Source organism: Simochromis diagramma, unplaced genomic scaffold (assembly GCF_900408965.1).
Source record: "Simochromis diagramma unplaced genomic scaffold, fSimDia1.1 OVJJ01000438.1, whole genome shotgun sequence".
Classification (NCBI taxonomy): Eukaryota; Metazoa; Chordata; class Actinopteri; order Cichliformes; family Cichlidae; genus Simochromis; species Simochromis diagramma.
In genome coordinates, this window is record NW_024387263.1 from 1390222 (window position 1) to 1402407 (window position 12186).

A 12186-nucleotide genomic window follows, 5' to 3' on the forward strand; every position below is an offset into this window, starting at 1 on the left:
ACGTGTGTGCGTCGTGCGTGTGTTATGAAAGCTTGTCCTGTCTCTCCTCATTTGTGTTTTCTTTTGTGTGCTTCTTGCCCATTAAACGCCCCATTTGCATTTTGAAACCACTCATTTGAGGGAGGCTGCACAGCTGCTTTCTATTATACTCATCAGAGTGACGGTGCGGCGTGGCACAATGACGGGCACGCTGGGAGTGGAATGAAGTTCAGCATCAGGTCCAGCGTGCTCCCGGACAGAGTTCACTGTGGTCGCAGTTCAATGACTCGGACTCTTTGTTACTGACCGACCTTCCGGTTCTTCTTTTCCTGCAGAGCCTCTCATGTCTCCGAGCTCTGTCGCTGTAACACTGTAATCTCTCTGAAGTGGCTGTTGTTTCACCACCTACAGAGAATATGCTTCTGTTCATGTTTCGGGTCACTGCCTCATAAAATGATCGGTAATTACTTAAAAAAAACCTCGGTGGATACAGTGATTAGTGGTGTTTTTATTTGTCATTTTACAACTTTGGGATTTTCAGCAGCTGCGACGCTCGGGGGAGGAAACAGTTTAAATAAAAGCAGAAAATAAAAATTGAACATTTCAAAGACGCATTTGCAGGTTCATTCACTCTTCAGAATAATCCTTCATCTTATCCTGAGCCTTTCCAGTTATCTTTCAGTCTGAAACTAGCTGTTTTAGCTCCTCCCCCTTTAAGGCAGTTTTCTTCTGATTGGTTGTCTGTCACAAACAGAAGGTTTGAACTGTAAGAGGGGCCAGTGTGCTGATAATCTATATGCAACGAGCCAATAAAAAGTAATACAAAGATAATTAACTTTATTTAACTCGATAAAAAGTAATGTTGTGGGGATGGAGCTGGACTCCCTCAAGGTGGTGTCGGAGAGGCGGATGCTGTCCAAGATAAAGACAATGTTGGATAACACCTCCCACCCACTCCATGACACGCTGGTCAGTCACAGGAGCTCGTTCAATGAGAGACTGAGATTACTGAAAAGCACCACAGAACGACACAGGAAATCATTCCTGCCTGTGGCTCCCTGTACAACTCATCCATGTAACACACTGTTTACTGCAACAGCTACACCCTTCTTGCACATGTTCCTTTTCAGCTATTTATTAATAAGTGACCTTTCTGTATATATATGCCTGTATATATTGTGCTATTCTTAGTTAGTGTATTGTCTGTATTTGTTAATGGTTGTTTATAATGGAGCACTGTAACGAAAAAGAATTTCCCCCAGGGATCAATAAAGTATTCTGATTCTGATTAAACAATATGATCAAATAAAGTAATGCTGTGTGATTTTTGGCCCATTTTGAGCCGATTTTTGAGTCATGCGACCGTTTTGGCGATCGGCCTGATTTTGGCCTTCATCGTGCGTCGTGCATCGTGTAGTATACGTGGGGTAACGAGAGCACGGCAGTGCAGCGTGTGATCTGGACACAAGCGATGGAGGCACTTGTAGAACTTTGGAAAGCTCATCCGAGCCTTTTCGATGTGGCCTCACAAAATTATCACGACCACAACAACCGTGAAAATAGTTGGATCTACACTGCTGCTCAATCACAGCTGCCTGATCAATGTTTTTCATTAGCAATTTAGCAAAGTTGATGGTGGTGGTGTGTCTGTGTGAGTGAAAGACAGAGAGGGAGAGTGAGCGACAGAATTTCTGTTATAACCTTCATTTTATGGAGGCACAGTGTGAGCACTCAGGTCGCATCAGAGCATCGGGCCGTATAGTGTGAGACCCTGCATCGTGACCTATGAACTTCTAACCCCTGCGAGTCAATCGTGCAGTTTGAGCAGGAGCTGAATCGCGCGACTGAAAAAATCGCACAGTGTGAGCCCAGCATTACAGGAACACAAGTGGGCGGGGCTTCTTTTCATCTCAATTCATGATATTTAGAAAAAAGAAAAAACATCAGTGAAATATGAGGACCTGTTGTATTTGCCTGAGACAGAAGCTCTTTCTGTCACCATGAAGCCGGATCCGGCACACGGTGTGATTCCCACTGAAGTAAATGGTAAATGGTCTGTATTTGTATAGCGCTTTACTTGGTCCTAAGGACCCCAAAGACACATCCAGTCATCCACCCATTCACACACTGGTGATGGCAGCTACATTGTAGCTGGGGCGCACTGACAGAGGCGAGGCTGCCGGACACTGGCGCCACCGGGCCCTCTGACCACCACCAGTAGGCAACGGGTGAAGTGTCTTCCATGTTGATCTGGACTGTTTTAAATTTTCTGGGCCTTTTGTATGAAGTATCACCCCCCTGCTGCGACTGTGGGGAAATTCACCTCAGTGGGGGGTCCTCAAAACATCTTGAAATTTGTAGATAATATCATTTCAAAATGGCTCATGAAAAACATGAGGCTAGAAAACGATCTAAAGCAGTCCTGCTGTCATCCTTTGCTTGGAAATTTTTATTTATATATTTTGAGAAATCTAATGACAGCAGGGAGCTGAGACTTCCCAAGGAAACCTTTCTGCTGTTTTTAAATCTGAAGACTTTGGATGGGAATAGGGACATGGAATGTCACCTCTCTGGTGGGGAAGGAGCCTGAGTTAGTGCGTGAGGTTGAGAGGTACCGGCTAGATATAGTTGGGTTCACCTCTACGCATGGCTTGGGCTCTGGAACCAGTCTCCTGGAGAGGGGCTCTGTCTCAGTCTGGAGTTGCCCCTGGTGAGAGGCGGCGGGCTGGGGTGGGGTGGGTATTCTAATATCCCCTCGGCTTGCTGCCGGTACGTTGGGGTTTTTCCCGGTGGATGAGAGGGTTTGTTCCCTGCGCCTTAGGGTCGGGGAACGGGTCCTGACTGTCATCTGCGCTTATACGCCGAGTGGCAGTTCGGAGTACCCAGCCTTCTTAGAGTCCCTGGGGGGGGGGGGTGCTGGAAGGTGCTCCACCTGGAGACTCTGTTGCTTCAATGCTCACGTGGGTAACGACAGCGAGCCCTGGAGGGGCGTGATTGGGAGGAACGGCCTCCCTGATCTGAACCCGAGCGGTGCTTTGTTATTGGACTTCTGTGCTAATCACAGTTTGTCCATAACGAACACCTTGTTCGAACATAAGAGTGTCCATAAGTGCACGTGGCACCAGGACGCTCTAGGCCGTAGGTCGATGATCGATTTTGTAATCGTATCACCAGACCTGCGACCATATGTTCTGGACACTCGGGTAAAGAGAGGGGCTGAGCTGTCAACTGATCACCACCTGGTGGTGAGTTGGATCAGGTGGCGGGGGAGGACGCTGGACAGACCCGGTGCACCTAAACGCGTAGTGAGGGTGTGCTGGGAACGTCTAGCAGAGGCCCCAGTCCGCGAGATCTTCAACGCACACCTCCGGCAGAGCTTCAACAGCATTCCGAGGGAGACTGGGGACATTGAGTCCGAATGGACCATGTTCAGCGTCTCCATTGCCGAAGCTGCTGCATTGAGCTGCGGCCGCAAGGTGGTTGGTGCCTGCCGTGGTGGTAATCCCCGAACCAAATGGTGGACACCAGAGGTGAAGGGAGCCACCAGGCTGAAGAAGGAGTCCTATCGGGCTTGGTTAGCCTGTGGGACTCTGGAGGTAGCCGACATGTATCGACAGGCCAAGCGGAATGCGGCTCGGGCAGTGGCTGAAGCAAAAACTCAGGTGTGGGAGGAGTTCGGAGAGGCCATGGAAAAAGACTTTCGGACTGCCTCGAAGAGATTCTGGCAAACCATCAGGCGTCTCAGGAGGGGAAAGCGGTGCTCTACCTGCACTGTGTATAGTGCTGGGGGAGCGCTGCTGACGTCGACTGAGAAAATTGTCAGGCGGTGGAAGGAATACTTCGAGGACCTCCTTAATCCCACTGACACGTCTTCCGAGGAGGAAGCAGAGTCTGGGGATGAGGGGAATGACCTGCCAATTTCCGGGGGCGAGGTCACTGAGGCAGTTAAACAACTCCTTGGTGGCAGAGCCCCTGGTGTTGATGAGGTCCGCCCCGAGTTCCTGAAGGCTCTGGACGTTGTAGGGCTGTCCTGGTTGACACGCCTCTGCAATGTTGCGTGGAGATCAGGGGCAGTACCTGTGGACTGGCAGACCAGGGTGGTGGTCCCCATCTTTAAGAAGGGGGACCGGAGGGTGTGTTCCAACTACAGGGGGATCACACTCCTCAGCCTCCATGGGAAAGTCTATGCCAGGGTGCTGGAAAGGAGAGTTCGTCCGCTAGTCGAACCTCAGATACAGGAGGAACAATGCGGTTTTCGTCCTGGTCGCGGAACACTGGACCAGCTCTTTATCCTCTCGAGGATACTTGAGGGTGCATGGGAGTTTGCCCAACCAGTCTACATGTGTTTTGTGGACTTGGAGAAGGCATTCGACCGTGTCCCTCGGGGTGACCTGTGGGAGGTGTTGCGGGAGTATGGGGTGTCTGGCCCATTGCTACAGGCCATTCGATCCCTATACAACCGTTGTAAGAGCTTGGTTCGCATTGCCGGCAATAAGTCGGACTCGTTCCCGGTGGGTGATGGGCTCCGCCAGGGCTGCCCTTTGTCTCCGGTTCTGTTCATAAGTTTTATGGACAGAATTTCTAGGTGCAGCCAAGTGGCGGAGGGCTTTCGCTTTGGTGGCCTCAGAATCTCATCTCTGATTTTTGCGGATGATGTGGTTCTGTTGGCTTCATCGGGTGAGGGCCTCCAGCTCGCACTGGAACGGTTCGCAGCGGAGTGTGAAGCAGCGGGAATGAGGATCAGCACCTCCAAATCTGAGGCCATGGTTCTCAGCCGGAAAAGGGTGGAGTGCCCACTCTGGGTCGGGGATGAGTTCCTGCCCCAAGTGGAGGAGTTCAAGTATCTCGGGGTCTTGTTCGCGAGTGATGGGAGAAGGGAGCCAGAGATCGACAGACAGATTGGGGCTGCAGCTGCAGTAATGCAGACGCTGCACCGGTCCGTCGTGGTGAAGAGGGAGCTGAGTGTAAAAGCGAAGCTCTCAATTTACCGGTCGATCTACGTCCCTACCCTCACCTATGTCCACGAGCTGTGGGTAGTGACTGAAAGAACGAGATCGCGGATACAAGTGGCAGAAATGAGCTTCCTCCGAAGGGTGGCTGGCCTCTTTCTTAGAGATAGGGTGAGAAGTTCTGGCCATCCGGGAGGAGCTCAGAGTAGAGCTGCTGCTGTTCCACATCGAAAGGAGCCAGCTGAGGTGGTTCGGGCATCTGACAAGGATGCCCCCTTGGCGCCTCCTGGGTGAGGTGTTCCAGGCATGTCCCACCAGGGAGGAGGCCCCGGGGCAGACCCAGGACACGCTGGAGAGATTATATCTCTTGGCTGGCCTGGGAACGCCTTGGGGTTCCCCCAGATAAGCTGGAGGAGGTGGCTGGGGAGAGGGAGGTCTGGGCCTCTTTGCTTAGGCTGCTGCCCCCGCGACCCGGCCTCGGATAAAGCGGATTAAGATGGATGGATGGATGGATGGACTTTGGATGGGATGAACTACACATGATGTAGCAAACAGCTACAGGGCTGTGTGGAAAAAATGCCTGTAAACAAAGAATGCTTTCAAAAATAAAAGTGTTAATCATTTATTTTCATCTATCAACAAAATGCAGCAACTGAACAAAAGAGAAATCTAAATCGCATCAATATTTGGTGTGGCCAGCAAAAGAGGCAGGTACGTTGTTCCAAACATCTTGGAGAAATAACCACAGATCTTCTGTGGATGTCGGCTTCCTCACATCCTTCTGTCTCTTTGTGTAATCCTGATACACTCGATGATGCTGAGATCCGGGCTCTGTGGGGGCCGGACCATCACTTCCAGTACTTCAGTGACTTTGGCTGTATGTTTGGGGCCGTTGTCCTGCTTCAGAATACATTCGGGGCCAGTAAACAATCATTTATATTTCTGAAAGCTTTCTTTCATGCCTGCCTGAAACCTTTGCACAGTACTGTACATCAGCCATGTAGTTCATATGACGCAGCAGTAAACTGATGTAAGTCAGTGATTCCCTGTAAATCTGAGCTTTGCACTGATGAATGACTTATTGTGCAGTCATTTGTGGACATGAACGGCTAGTCCTGTTTTCTTTCACAGCTCTACTCTTTCAGGATGTGAAACACAAAGATATTTAAACCCAAATGCAGCATTTACGTCTTCATCTTAGCCTAACTCCGTTGACTGTGAAAACATCATTTTGTCCGTATGTGGATTCTTTTAGGACTTAAGATGAATTTCGAGGTGGGATCTGTGCCCACCTGCCCAGGGTGGCTGTAGGAGGTAGAGCAGGTCATCTACTGATCGCAAGGTTCGTGGTTCGATCCCTGGTTCCTCCAGTTTGCATGCCAAGTATCCTTGGGCAACATACTAACCCTAAATTGCTCTCCGATGTGTCCATGAGTGTGAATGGTAGTTAGGAAGCACTAAGAAACTTGGTTGTGTGAATGGGTGTGACTGGGTGAATGTGGCATGTTGTGTACATGTAAGAATGAGTCCATTTACCCATCGCATACAATCATCCAACATTAGCCCGCAGTGTCGGCAGACGGCGTCTTTCATGTTGAAGGTTCACTGAAGTTTTGTCTTCATATTTGTTTTTGTGTGAAGGTTTTTTTCCCTCCTCAGACTCGATGCAGCTTCATCAGATGTTTGCTGGAACGAGGAGTTGCCTTGAAGGTGAAAATCAGAGGTCAACCTCACTGTGCAGTTTATATTCTGATACTCATCTGTGACTGCTTTTTAGATAATTACACACCTGCAGATGTGCATAAATGCACTGTGTACGCGTCTGCCTTGCAGGTGTGCACTCTAAAACTAACGTCACGCACAGAGAATCATCAGTTTTAAAGCAGAAAGCAGTCGACAGTTTCATCTTCAGTGTGGGTTTAATTTATTAGAACATGGCATGAATGGAAAGAAAACAGTCACAAACACATCAGGCTGATATACAAAGAGCAAAACATCCTGTCTTTACAGGAAGCAGAAATGAAAACCAAAAAGATGGAAGAATATGTTGTCATAATGGATTTTTCATGTTCGAGTGCAATACAATATTCACAACCGTTCAGCCGTGGGTTCAGGGCGAGCGAGCGTGTCGCCGTGTGTGTGTTTGTCGTACAGCCTCCAACGAGAGCGTTTTTATGAAGCGAGCTTCATCTCCGTGTTGGACAAAGTCTCGGAGCACGTCGCAGGAACGTCCGCCTCCACGGTCTGAGTGTCCAACACATTCACCCCGAAGAGCAATAACTTGACTCTGTTTTGTTTCCCAGGAGACCTGACGAGGTGATTTTTCTCTCCGGAAAAACGTCACAGACTTTGAATTTTAATAAGAGTGAAAAATGTGTTTTGATAAAGAATGTGTTGTTAATGTTCACTTCAGAGCAGAGGTGGAATTAAGTCTCCCTCAAAGGATGGATGCTCGGCTAAAATCTGCGTCGGTGTTCCTTAAAATAAATCTTTTTTTGCAAAAGTGAATTTAAGGAGCTGCTGTGGATTCTGATCTTTGTGTTTAAGACTCCAGGACTCAACACGTCTGCTCCTGATGTTCTTCCAAAACATTTTGTTTCTAATTATAACTGCAAAAATGAGTTTTTTGTTAAAGGAAAAATTAATCTGGCACAAATTATTCTCTTTTAATGTGCCTTAAAATGATGTCTGGAGAGTTTTTTTATATATATATTTTTGTTATGGGCCAAAAGCTGATTCATATTCATGCAAATTGAATAATTTTTGGTTCCATCTGTTTTTTTTAAGTTGATGAGGAAATATGAGGATACAATTAAAAATAAAAATAAAAGTTTGTGCATTTTTTTAATGAAAGTGGTTAAAATTCTTACTTTAAAGCAGACTTGGACACAGACAGGGACTCTGCATGTGCTCATATCAGTGAATTCTTCAAGGGATTTTTCAAGGGATCCAAAATGACTGACCTAAATTATTAAAAATGTCAAAACCAGTGGAGTAAACAAGCATGCAGGAGATATTACAGGCTAACTATGACGGGGACTCGCTACACTTTCAGTGTGGTGATCAGAAAGTTCTGAGAACAGGTCCGTGAAAATGAAAAGTGCTACATGATTTCGATTGGGCGAGTCATCTTCTCTGTCGGCTTTCACCAGGTCTCTGCTGGATCTCCTCACACGTGTTGGAACAAGACGAATTTGGTGAGTGGTCCAGGCGGTGAGCGAAAGCCAAAATGGCCGCAGAGCGCCTGTTTGTGTTCTCTCTCCAGCAGACGCCTGCGTGGATGGTCTCACTCTGGGGAACTAATTCAGAGTGAATTCTGAAGGGAACTAAAGGGAAAAATCATCCTCCTGGTTTCACCTGAAACTGCTCGCTCAGAGCTAGGCGATGATCCTCGACATGAAATTCACTCCAGTTTCAAAGTGAAGCTGAAGTTTGAGGTCTGCAGCTGCCTGCACAGCCCCGACAAGATGATCTTAAAGAAAAGATCAGCCAAATTCAAATTGAGGGCGGTTCACGAGTTTCATGTTCTCAGAACTTTTTGATTCCGCCTTGTTTACGGTGCACTGAGGAATATTTCCTGTTTTTCCCTGCAAAACCCTCGTCTACTTCTACTTGGTGCCCCAAATGTAAAGAACCCCTCCAGACCAGGGTTTTAATAGTTTTGCAATTTTCATTAGTTTTTATTTTTATTTAGTTTTGACTTCAGATTTTCAATTTTATATCAGTTTTAATTAGTTTTTACCAATTGTTTGGTAGTTTAGTTTTTATTTTTTTTGAAAATCCTTAGTTTGAGTTTAGTTTTGATTAGTTTCAGTTGTAGTTTTAGTTGTGTTTGCAATAATTAAGTGTAACAAAATCCCAGTTTCATCATATCAGTCATTCTCTTCTGCTTATCCTTGGGTATGTTGCTATTCCAGCTACCTGCACCCTGCACAGGTCGCCTGTCTGTCGCAGGGCTAACACGCAGAGACAGACAACTCACATTCCCACCTATGGGTTCTTTAAATAAATAAATAAATAAAGGCAGATGAACAACCATTGATACCAGGCAACTATAAAATGTATATCTTGGCCCCAATGAGACTATTAGCTCTTGCAGCACCGGGTGTTCGTAATTTTGGTTCAAGTGAATTGATAAACTTTTTGAAGGCAATTGACTCACACAGTTATGTAGATGTCCCCGTCCTGTTGTCTCGGGATGCATCACGCTGCCTTGCCTGGGGTTAGCTTCTGTTTCTGGGGATGAGGCTTGAGTAAGGTAAGCTAGGTTAGCCTTCTTGTGTGAGCTTTTCAAGTGCACTTTAAGGTTTGTGGGATTTTTTTCCCTTTAGAAATGTCCCTCATAATTTGTCTCTTTCCACTACAAGACACTTGCTTTAAGCAAAACACAGTCATATTCAAAGTAATCCCAAATTGGACTCTGGCGCTTTCTCCTGACTTTTCCTGACATGATTCTGCGCGAGGACGGAGCAGCAACACAGACGACTCGACTAACGTACTGCCACCTGCTGGCATAATGAGACACAGCAAGAAAAAAAACTGGGAACTAAACTTCATCTTCACCCTTGACTATTGTATGACACGCACACATCAATGAAAACTAAACACATTTTTTGCTATAAATTCAGTTAATTTTAGTTAGTTTTGTGAACACTCATTACAGTTTTAGTTAGTTTTCCTTTTTTTGTTTTTATTTTTATTTCCGTTAACGAAAATGTTTTTTCACTTCTAGTTTTCGTTATTTCGGTAGTTTTCGTTAACGATAATAATCTTGCTCCAGACATCATTCAGAGTACCAGAGTCTGTCAGTTACTCTTCAGGGCGGGTGCGTTGCCAGTCAGAGCCGTAGTCTGCTGTAGCCCTTTCACTTCAGCTGCACGTTACCAGCACGGCGTCCGCGTGAACCCACGCAGGGTTCAGCGCTGAACCGCACAGAGATGAGTTTGCATAGACATCAATTCAAGTCAGACTCATGCAAATGGATGAAGGACACGTGGACGATGAAAAGCAAGGACGACGAAAGTTAAAGAAAAAAGTGGTGTCGAGAGGACGAATGTGAGGAGACGGGTGTCCACAGTTCAGTTCATCAACATTATTTATAAAAATAAGTGAGCTTGTTAAATATACCACATCATCATCGTCATCAGTCTTTTTAGAAACAAACAGAAGGAACAGGGAAGCGTCGACACCCCATCGAGTTGAACGTTGATGTATTTGTTACAGCTGGAAAGTACACACACCCAGATTAGCCGCTGCTGTTGCTCTGCAATGTGTAGCTACTCGTACGGCTCTGTTTAGTATTGCTTTGAGTTCACACTGCCAGTGCAAAGACCGAGGCCTGTGTGTGTTACACTAATTTCTTGGTCATATTTGTGTGTATTTACATGTTTGTGTGCGTGTTAGTGAGGCCAGTCAAACATGCAGCATTAGTCTCTGACACTCTGGGCGTCAGTTTAATCTGAACAAAATAAATTAAAATCAAATAAACTCTTTAAAAATTGCACAAGCTCTGCTACAGAACTACAAAAAGCACACTCACACATTTCTAACAGATCTCGTCAGCCGCTGCCACAGACTAGCATAAAAGATGCACCGTATAATGTCCAGCAGGGGGCGACTGCTCTCATACTGTCGTGACTTCAGACTTCCCCAATGACTCGATGGCCTGAACATTAATCTGAAATGGGATTTAACACATGATGTTCATTTTGTAAACTGGTGTCCAGACCGATGTTAAACTATCCGGTTTCAAAACACCGACTTGGTGAAAACGTTCAGCTTCATGCTTTAGGTGGCTACGTCCATCTCTGATAAACAGCCTCTGATCATCTAAATGTTTGTGGATGGATGACCTTACACTTCAATATTTTTGGTCATCGGTACTGATTAGCTTCCTGGAAACGCGTCTGCAGACTTTGTAGTTGATCATCAGAGTAAAACTAATGACTGACTTCTGCTTTAATCACAAGTTTGTCTATAACACGCCTGCTCGTTGTAGAGAACCTCACAGCCAGCGTAGCATCTTTACTCTGACTCGGCTCTGATGGTGTTTTGGTTACAACAGGAAGCTGTTCTCAGAGGTAACGCAGTAACACATGAAGGAATCTGTTCCAACTTCTGGATCCAGATTCAGAATTCAGATTTGGTAAAAATTCTAATTTCTCTCTCATATACTTCTGTTCCAGAGGCGGGCGTTCATTCAAACACGATCATGAGGTCAGTGTATGGACAGTAATCTCTGAGAGCCCACAGCTCGGCTGCAGACTGCCTGTGATGTCATACAGGGGTGTGTCCTTACATGATCTGTTCACACATTCTGTTTCAGAGGGGCAACCAATGGGAGAGGAGCTAACACAGACAGTTGATGAGATGAGGTGATGCCATAGCTGGACTGGTGGTGGATTGGCCAGATGCTGGTCAATGTGTAAAAATAACTCAGTTGTTTGGTGGTGGCTATGGTGGAGCTTCCACAGAGGCCAGCAGGTGGATGAGGGAAAGGGGAGGCAGGAGAAGCAGAGACCTGAGGCGGCCGCCGGTCCGAGTGTCAGGTGAACTGAACTTCAGGTAAGAAGTTATGACCTGCAGTGTATCTGGGTCAGATATAAACCAAGTTTAGGTGGAGTTTATTTTCGTTGTGCTGACTTTTTACTGTCAGTTACAATAACTCGTACTGCGTGCTAGCTAGCATGACGGAGTTTCTGGGCTGGGCGGGTGCTATGATGTTACTGATAGTAAAGTTCTCTAACTAACCTTATGAATAAAATAGTTGCCAACCGTCCCGTAAAAAACGAAATCGTCTCGTATTCAGAGAAAATATTACGCGTTTCGTATTGAGGTGAAAAGGGACACAGTTTGTCCCAAACTTCAGCTAGAATGGAAAAAGAAACAAAGCTGGAGTTATTCTGTTGTTACGCTGCACAGCTGCCTCTTCTTCTCTCATTCTCCCCCCTCCCTCTCCTGTTGCTACTTCAATCATGAAACTGATCAATGATCAGCTGATCGGCTTTTCTCTCTTGTTTATCTGTCACTTTGCGCCAGAAAGAGGAAACCAGCGGAGGTCGCGTTAAACAACAGCAGCACGTTTAAGCTTGATCAACTGTTGTTAGAATTTATTTAATATTAATTTCTAGTATCAGCTGATGTTTGCTGGAGCCACAGCTGTAAACCTGCTGGTCATGATATCGGTTTGGATATGTGGTGAGAGGGAAACATGAAGATGAGACCAGGAGATGTCCTTACTGAATCATCAGCTGAGCTG